Source organism: Rana temporaria, chromosome 7 (genome assembly GCF_905171775.1).
Source record: "Rana temporaria chromosome 7, aRanTem1.1, whole genome shotgun sequence".
Lineage (NCBI taxonomy): Eukaryota > Metazoa > Chordata > Amphibia > Anura > Ranidae > Rana > Rana temporaria.
The window spans coordinates 143,371,859-143,382,211 of NC_053495.1; positions in this window are offsets into that span (position 1 = coordinate 143,371,859).

Sequence of the window (10,353 nt, forward strand, 5' to 3'; positions counted from 1 at the left end):
TGCACATTGCTGTGGTTGTCAATTAAGGATGAGCTCCGGCGTGTTCGCATAAAACACGTGCAGAGCCCGCCAGGAAGTCGGCACCCGCGCTGCGCTAATCACAGCCAGGCAGACATTTCCCGATCTCTGCAGCCGAGCATCGGACAATGTCTGCCTGGCTGTGATTAGCGCAGCGCGGGTGCCGACCTCCTGGCGTGCTCTGCACGTGTTCTATGCGAACACACCGGAGCTCATCCTTAGTGTCAATGTAAAGGTAATGACCCCCCCAAATCGGATTGCTCCGTGAACTGTAAAATACCCAATGCAATCCAATTCCAGTGCAGACCAAAAAAAGACTCCAGCGCCATATTGGTGCAAATGTGATGCGATTTCAGCCATACAAACTGTCTGAATTTGTATTGCATGTGAATCATATGCAATGTCAGGCAGTGTGAAGAGTTTAGCTGCAAAAACACTCTAAGCCCGGGCTCACACTGCGTGCAACTATACAGTTGGACCCCAGTGCGCCTTCTTTAACCGATATACAAAGAAAAAGAGCCGCTGCTCCAGGTGATAACCTGAGGTGGAATATCTCATAGAGTGCCAGCCCCGGCCCGCCGATGCAGGAAACTTGTAAGAAAAGAAATGGCTGCACATCCAGGATTTCTGATTGCTTTTTTATTGTTCAAAGTGATGACACCAACACGAGGTCACGTAGACGCATTTCACACAAACATCTTGTGCTTAAACCTTACCAAAGTCAATGCAAGTTGGACCACAAGTAGTGCAGGAACCTTTTTCTAAGTTGCACCAATCAAACCGGTTCCATTGCACAGAATGGGGTCCCACTTCTGATGTGAAAAGTGCTCCAAAGTCAGAACGATTTTTGCATCAGTGTGAACCGGGCCTTACTCTGAAAAATGCATCTATTCTGAGCCATAAGCTTCTTTTGTTGCTACTGTAAAAACGCTGCTAAATTCATTCTACAGCTTTCTAAAGCTACTGGCGTTTTTTATAACGTCCATTGAGCATGAAGCCTTAGGCCCCGTACACATGACAGAGTTTCTCGGCAGAATTCAGCCAGAAACTCGATGGGAGCCGTATTCTGCCGAGGAAACCGGTCGTGTGTACACTTTTGGTCGAGGAACTCGTCGAGCCAAATAGAGAACATGTTCTCTATTTCCTCGTTAGTCAACGGGGAAACTTGGCTCGCCGAGATCCTCGGCGGATTCACAAGGAACTCGACGAGCAAAACGATGTGTTTTGCCCGTCGAGTTTCTCGGACGTGTGTACGGGGCCTTAAGAGGAGTTTTTCAGCCGTTGAAATGCTCTAAGGCCCCTTTCACACTGGGGTGTTTTTCGAGCGAAGCCTCATCTGCAATCCCAATGTGCTGGTAAAGCACCGCTAAGACCCTAACGTTTTAGGGCGTTTTTGAAGTGCCTCAGTGTGAAAGGGTAAGGCGTTTTTTACAGCGCTTTTCAATTCATTTCAACGGAGAGGGGCGTTTTTGGAGTGTTTTTTCCAGCGCCCAAAATCTGCTCCAAAGATGCTGCTTGCAGGACTCAATGTGAAAGGGTCCATTGAGATGCATGGAGAGCGTTTTAATAGCGATATTTTTAACGCTAAAATGCTGTAAAAACGCTTCAGTGTGAAAGCGGTCTAAGAGAAGTTTTTTGGCTGTAGAAATGCTCTAACTCTGATAAAAGCTTAAAAACGCAGCTATTTGGCATTTGTCAGCGTTTTAGAGCCATAAGCTTTTGCAGGAGTATAGTTTTGCAAAAAAATTCACTGAAAAACTTGTTCTACAGCTAAAGCTATCCGCATCTAATTTGCAATAGTGTGACCCCAGCCTAAAACCTCGTACCTACGGTACAATTGTTGGCAGGGGATTGTCTGTTGACAGACTGTTGTCCTAAAATCTGACTGTTAGCCCGGGTTCACACTGGGTTTGATTTCCTACGATTTGAGATGCGATTTCACATGTGAAATCGCATCTCAAATCGGCGGCATTTGTCGGCAATGACACTGTCCTAATCGGTGCGACGCGCATCTACGGCGCTGCACCGATTTCAAAAAGTAGTTCCTGTACGACTTTTTGCGATTTTGGGCCGCGATTTACATAGACATCTGTGCAGAAACCTGCACAGATGTCTCTTAAATCGTGGCCGAAATCGGGACTGCCAGCGGGAGTGAAGCCGTGCGAGTTCAGCTGAACTCGCACGGCGTGAACCAGGGCTTAGGGCCGGTCCACACTGCTGCAAATTCTATTGCGAATTTGATCCGTTGCGATTGCTCAAATGCGCAAGTCGTTTTACTAACATAGGTTTCCATGAGTGCCGTTCACATCAATGCGTTGCGAATCTAAGCTGCGTTAAAAAAGGGTCCTGTGAGAGTTTGATCCATGTGCGATGCAAATCCAGCTCTATAGACTGGCATTCTCTGAAATCCCGGCCGTGAATCGCGGTAAATTTGCGCGATTTTTGAAGTCGCAGTAATGTGAACCGGCCCTAAAGCCTTGCACACATGATCAGATTTTCCGATTGGGAAAAGACGTTGGTGAGTAGGAATGTGCTACCCTTTTCAATAGGGGTGAGATTTCCAGAGGGGAAACTTTGGTACTAGGCCTAGAATACTAAGGGATTCAAACATACTAGATTTTATTTAAGGGTATCATAGTAAAGGGGGCTGAATACAAATGCACGCCACACTTTTCACATATTAATTTGTAAAACATTTTGAAAACCATTTATCATTTTTTTTCTACTTCACAATTATGTTGCACTTTGTGTTGGTCTATCACATAAAATCCCAATAAAATACATTTCCGTTTCTGGTTGTAATATGACAACATGTGGAAAATTTCAAGGGGTATGAATACTTTTTTAAGTCACTGTATTATAAGACTATGGTGGCAACTCCATGTTCCATTTTGTCCTGCCTGTTTTGGAAACCCTTGGATGGGACAAATGGGGGGACAGCTCCATCCTCTAAAATTAGGACACTCCCTAGTATTACTTGGACAACTTTAACTGTTTGCCCACCGCGGCTGGATGGTGCAGCTCTCATTCTGGGCAGGCGTCATATGACGTCCTCGCCCAGAATAACCACTAGGGGGCGCGCGCTCTCGCCGCGTCACTGGGAACCTGATGCGTGTGCCTGGCTGCCGCGATGTCTTCCGGGCACCCGCGATTGCCCAGTAATGGAGCAGGACCATGGATCTGTGTGTGTAAACGGTGTAAACACACAGATCCATTTCCTGTCAGGTGAGAGGAGACCGATGGTGTGCTCCTTGTACAGAGGAACACTGATCGGTCTCCTTCCCTTGTGAGTCCACTACAGTTAGAATCACTCCCTAGGACACATATTTAACCCCTTGATCGCCCCCTAGTGTTAACCCCTTCCCTCTAGTCACATTTCTACAATAATTAATGCATTTTTATAGCATGGATCCCTGTATAAATGTGAATGGTCCCAAAATAGTGTCCAATTTGTCCGCTGCAATATCGCAGTCACGATAAGATCGCCACCATTACTAGTAAAAAAAATAATAATAATAAAAATGCTATAAATCTATCCCCTATTTTGTAGACGCTATAACTTTTGCGCTAACCAATCAATATACGCTATTTCGATTTTTTTTTTTACCAAATATATGTAGAAGAACACATATTGGCCTAAACGAAGGAAACAATTTGTTGTGACAGCCTTCACCCACTTTGGGGTGCTAAATGGACTATTCTGGGGTGCATTTGCACAGGAGGACATTGAGGATGCCTGGCAGGTGATGTGTTGCTTTGTGGTGTGTCAGGAAGCACCTCTTCCACCAGAGTAAGATAATGTCAATTCAGAAGTGTGGTAGACTGGCTCACAGTGTTCGATAATCTTATTGTGTGTACTAGGCTTTAGGGAGAAAGAAGACATCTGAGAAGATTTTCCCTTCCCCCACTTTCCTTTGTGTGTCTTTGTCATGAATGTTCAGGCCGGTGAACTCTTCCCCCCTCCCTTATTCCTCCTTTTTTTGTCCCTTTACCTGAAGTTTTTTTATTTTGGTAACAAGGTCTTTTTAAATCAAATGCTTGAAGACTATACTGTGGCTTTATTAATCTGCCCCATACGTTCTAGGTCCTAGAAACACAAAACCAACAGGAAATGTCGTTTTTACGTGTACCTTTTATGAAGCATTCTAAAGCCCTGTACACACGATCAGTTTATTTTAAATTTTTCCTATTGAGAAAAAAACGATCGTCTGTGTGGAAGTCCATCGGTCAAAAATCTACGCATGCTCAGAATCAAGTCGACGCATGCTTGGAAGCTTTGAACTTAATTTTTCTCAGCACGTCGTAGTGTTTTACGTCACCGCATTTGGACACGGTCGGATTTTTGACCGATAGTGTGTAGGCAAGACCGATGAAAGTCAGCTTCATCGGATATCCGACGAAAAAATCCATCGGATTAGATTCCATCAGATATCCGATCGTGTGGACAGGGCATAAGCCTAAAGCCTCGTACACACACACGGTTTTCTAGACAAGAAAAATAGAGAACCTGCTCTCTATTTTCTCCTTGTGATTCTCGGCAGTGTTTTCCTGCCGAGAAACCTGAGCGTCTGTATACTTGCCTGCCTCCATGGAAACCTGTGCATGCTCGAAATGACTTTAACGCATGTGCGGTAGCTTCCAAGGCATAGGTAGGGGGAAGCAAGATGGCGGCAAGGGCATCGAATGTGATGAGCGCATACTCGTCATAGTCGATGATGTCACCGCGTTCGTGCCATTCAAAAGAACAGCGGTTCTTTTGAATCATACGTCAGTACACTCGGCCGGCCAGGAATCTTGTCAGGAAAAAACTTTTTTTTCCTGACGAGAATCCCGGCCTTGTGTACAGGGCTTTAACCTTCATTTTGTGGCTGCTTTAGGTGTGGAATCCTAGTATATAAATATACCTGAAAACAATGGAATACACACATGCTGCTCATACTTGGGAGTAAAAACTCATTCCTGCAGAACCAGGCACACAATTAATACATTTAATTGTATCCACTTGCAGACCAGCGATGTACTGGTACATCGCTAGGCTTCAAGTGGTTATACCGGGATGATACCTGCAGCTGCAGGCATCATCCTGGTATTGTTTTTTAGCGCTGAAGGTCATCTCTCTTGTAAAGGCAATCCTGGCAGCTAACTAGCTGCTAGATTGCTGTTACAAGCAGTAAAAGGGGGTGTACCCCCCTCCCGCCACTTTCTATGGAACACCCGATCAACCAGCCGGAACTTCACTTGGCTGATCATACAAACAAACAAGGATCGGAACCGCTTTGTTTGTCTATGATATAGAGAACTGAAAGCGATGAGCTAACATCACTTCCAGTTTACCGGGCGCCATTTTTAAAAATTAAAAGCATTTAAACATACCGATCTTTGTGTAATCAAATGCTTTTAAGGGCAGAGGAGGGATCTGGGTGGGGTATAGACTCCTAGGGTATAGACCCCTAGATCTCTTTATAAAGAGAACCTGACACATCATGCCTATTGCTGTCACAATGGATATTTACATTCCTTGTGACAGCAATAAGTCATAAAAAAATTATTGAAAAAAAAAACATTAACCACTTAAGCCCCAGACCAAAATGCAGGTAAAGGACCAGGCCCCTTTTTGCGATTCGGGACTGCGTTGCTTTAACTGACAATTGTGCGGTCGTGTGACTTGGCTCCTAAACAAAATTGGCGTCCTTTTTTTCCCCACAAATAGAGCTTTCTTTTGGTGGTATTTGATCACCTCTGCGTTTTTTTTTTTTTTTGTGCTATAAACAAAAATAGAGCGACAATTTTGAAAAAAATGCAATATTTTTTACTTTTTGCTATAATAAATATCCCCCAAAAATATATATAAAAAAAAATGTTTTCCTCAGTTTAGGTCGATACGTATTCTTCTACATATTTTTGGTAAAAAAAATCGCAATAAGCGTTTATCTGTTGGTTTGCGCAAAATTTATAGCGTTTACAAAATAGGGGATAGTTTTATTGCATTTTTATTATTTTTTTTATTTTTTACTACTAATGTGTGTTTACAACTGTAGGGGGGTGTGGCTGTAGGAGTGACGTAATTGATTGTGTCTCCCTATAAAGGGAATGACACGATCGATACAGCCGCCACAGTGAAGCACGGGGAAGCCGTGTTTACACGCGGCTCTCCCCGTTCTTCAGTTCCGGGGACCGATCGCGGGACCCCAGCGGCGACCGGTTTCCGGAGCTTCGGACCGGGCCATGAGTGCGCGCCCGCGACCCACGGCTGGGTAGATGGACAGGACGTGCTGTTACGTCCATATGCCCAGCCGTGCCATTCTGCCAACGTATATGTACAGGCGGCGGTCCTTAAGTGGTTAAAGTGCCCTGTTCGTGCACAAGGACGAACGCACATGTCAGTCCCACAAGCACGCAAACAACAATTGTCCCACACATGTGAGGTATCAACGCAATCATCAGGTCATGGGCAGTAATTCTAATGTCTAGTACACACGATCGTTTTTCCCGTCTGGAAAACTGCTGTGTTTTCCCTTGGCCGGGAAAACCAGCCGTGTGTATACTCCTTAGCTGTTTTACCGACAGGAAAACTGCGGGTTAAAAAATGAGAACATGTTCTCTTTTTTTCTCGCATTAAATTTAAAAAAAGTGTATTTTAAAATATAAAATAAAAATGCATTTGAAAAGTCGCTGCGCAAATACCGCACGACATAAAAAATTATAACGCTCACCAATTTATTAATTGTATAATGTTTGGGGGTTCCAAGAAATTTTCTAGCAAAAAATACTAAAACGTGTCAGAAAAGGCCAGGTGGTCAAGTGGTTTAGACTTTTACATTTGGGGAGGATATATCCCTGCAGCAAATAACAATGTGCAACAGTATACTAATCTTTAATGGAAAGGCCAAATATCTTCACTATTATGATGCCATTGTGGTCTACTGGAGGACCTCCCCAAGTTCCACAAGAGCTACATGAAACTTTCAACCTACAATAAAATGAAAACACTCTTACACCATCTAGAAATGAATATATGGCATAGTGTCATGTGTATAACAAGTGCACAGAGCAGCCTACATCAGAAGTCACAGCTTTCACCCCAAATGTGACACCGGAGGGGGGGCGGGTTCCGATCAGCGGGACTCCACTTTAGGGTGGAGAACCGCTTTAAGGTGGCCAATTGAAAGTTGTTGTTCTCTTTGACTCTCCTCTGAAGAGTGGCAACATGGGGGCCTCAAAACAACTCTCAAATGACCTGAAAACAAAGATTGTTCTACATTATGGTTTAGGGGAAGGCTACAAAAAGTTATCGCAGAGATATAAGGGGTCAGTGTCCACTGTGAGGAACATAGTGAGGAAATGAAAGACCACAGGCACAGTTCTTGTTAAGACCAGACGTGGCAGGCCACCAAAAATATTGGAGAGGCCAAAGCGAAGGATGGTGAGAACGGTCAAAAACAGCCCTCGGACCGCCTCCAAAGACCTACAACATCAACTTGCTGCAAGAGGGTGTCACTGTGCATCCTTCAACAATTCCGCGCACTTTGCACAGGGAGAAGCTGTATGGGAGAGTGATGCGAAAGTAGACTTTTCTGCACACACGTCACAAACGGAGTCGCTTGAGGTATGCAAACACGCATTTGGACAAGCCAGCTTCATTCTGAAATAAGGTGCTGTGAACTGATGAAACAAAGACTGAGTTATTTGGTCATAACAAGAGGCGTTTTGCATTGTGGCAAAAGAACACAGCATTCAAAGAAAAACACTTGCTACCCACAGTAACATTTGGTGGAGGTTCCATCATGCTGCGTGGCCAGTGCCGGTACTGGGAATCTGGTTAAAGTTGAGGGTTAACCGATGAAGCTGACTGATGGTCTGATGTGCCTACACATCATCAGTTTAAAAACAGATCGAGTCCAACGCGGTGACGTAAAACACGACGACGTGCTGAGAAAAATGAAGTTCAATGCTTCCAAGCATGCGTCGACTTGATTCTGAGCATGCGTGGGTTTTGAACCAATGCTTTTGCGTATTAACCGTCGGTTTTGACCGATCGGTTAGGCGTCCATCGGTTTAATTTTAAAGCAAGTTCTCAATTTTTCGACCGAAGGATAACGGACCGATGGGGCCCACACGCGGTCGGTTTGGACCGATGAAACTGAACTTCAGTCCGTTTTCATCGGTTTTATCCGATCGTGTGTACAGGGCCTAATAAACCGTAGGTAGGCCTCAAAGAGTTTCTGGCCTAGCTTTCACCCATGCCCCACCAAGATCTTATCAAACCTTTTAGAACATTTGCGGCTCATATATGTTAGTTTATAGAGGGGTAAAACTGCATCAACTGTCGATCTCCAGGGCAGCCATCAGAAATTATATGTCAGCTCCCCCACACACACCTGTATATATGTCAGCCCCCCCCCACCTGTATATATGTCAGCCCCCCCACCTGTATATATGTCAGCTCCCCCACACACACCTGTATATATGTCAGCCCCCCCACCTGTATATATGTCAGCCCCCCCACCTGTATATATGTCATCTCCCCCACACACACCTGTATATATGTCATCTCCCCCACACACATCTGTATATATGTCAGTGCCCCAATTTTTGGGGGGCGCAAATGAACTGAATTTTTTTTTAAAACACTGAAACAAAAACATCAATTGCAGGGCCACTGTGCCCCTCATATGCAGCCACTGTGCCCATCATATGCAGACTCTGTGCCCCGCAAAAGCAGCCACCTGTGCCCATCATATGCTGCCAACTGTGCCGTCATATGCAGCCAACTGTGCCCATCATATGCAGCCAACTGTGCCCATCATATGCAGTCTCTGTGCTAATCAAATGCAGCCAACTGTACCCCATCAATTGCAGCCACTGTGCCCCGCAAATGCAGCCAACTGTGCTCCATCAATTGCAGCTTTTGTGCCCATAATATGCAGCACTTTACCCCCCCCCCCCACCCGCTGTCTGCCCGACACTTAGTCCATCATGGTGGAGGGTCAGGCGGCGAACTGTGGGACGTGTAGCGCGGCGATGGATGTTGTGACCTCCGTGCATGTCTTCTTTCTGTTTTGCTAGGCGGCCAATTAAATCGCCTCTACCTTCAGCCAATCAGGTGCCCAGTATTACATCCGGGCCTCTTGATTTGCTGAGATGTGGTTCTGTGTTAGCTAGCAACGCAAATATTAATTTGCGTTGCTAACACACCTTTTTGAAGCCTAATCAGGTGCTTCAAAACAGAATGGGTGTCAATGCCCGTCTGAATCAAGCCTAATGCCGCATACACACAATCATTTTTTGGCATGAAAGAAATGTCGTTTTTCAAAAACGTCATTTAAAATTATCGTTTGTGGGCTACACATCATTTTTCAGGTTCTGAAAAACGAAAAAAAAAAAACGAACATGCTGCATTTTTTAACATCGTTTTAAACAATGTCGTTTTTCGGGATGTAAAAAATGATCGTGTGTGGGCTAAAACGACTTAAAAAACCTGCGCATGCTCAGAAGCAAGTTATGAGACGGGAGCGCTCGTTCTGGTAAAACTAACGTTCATAATGGAGTAAGCACATTCATCACGCTGTAACAGACAGAAAAGCGAGAATCGTCTTTTACTAACACGGAATCAGCTAAAGCAGCCCAAAGGCGAATGGAACTTCCCCTTTATAGTGCCGTCGTACGTGTTGTACGTCACCGCGCTTTGCTAGATAATTTTTTAAAAACGATGGTGTGTAGGCAACGTCGTTTTAATGATGACGTTGGGAAAACGTCGTTTTTTGGACATGCTGAAAACAACGTTTTTTTCATGCTGAAAAATGATCGTGTGTACGCGGCATAAAGCCACGTACACACAAACATTTTTCATGTCATGGAAAAAAACAAAGTTTTTCTCGACGTGATTCTTGTCAAGCCTGCCTTGCATACACCCGATCGTGAAAAAAAAATGCTTGAGCAAAGTGCGGTGCCGTACAACACATACAACGGCACTCTAAAGGGGAAGTTCCATTCGATTGGCGCCACCCTTTGGGCTGATTATACAAATTTACCTTCTCATAACTTGCTTCTGAGCATGCGCGTTTTTTCCTGTCATTAAAGCCTACACACGACCGTTTTTCACGATCACAAATAGAGCATGTTCTAAATTTTTAATGCCCATTTTTCATGTCAAGAAAAATGCTCTGGAGCCTACACACGATCGTTTATAATGACCAATTTAAAAAATGACATTTTTCACGTCATAAAAAACGGTTGTGTGTGTACGCGGCATAAGCCTAACCATACACAACTAGATTTCTTACATTCAGCCTTAGGCCCCTTTCAGACTGGGGCGGGAGCTGCGGTGGCGGTATA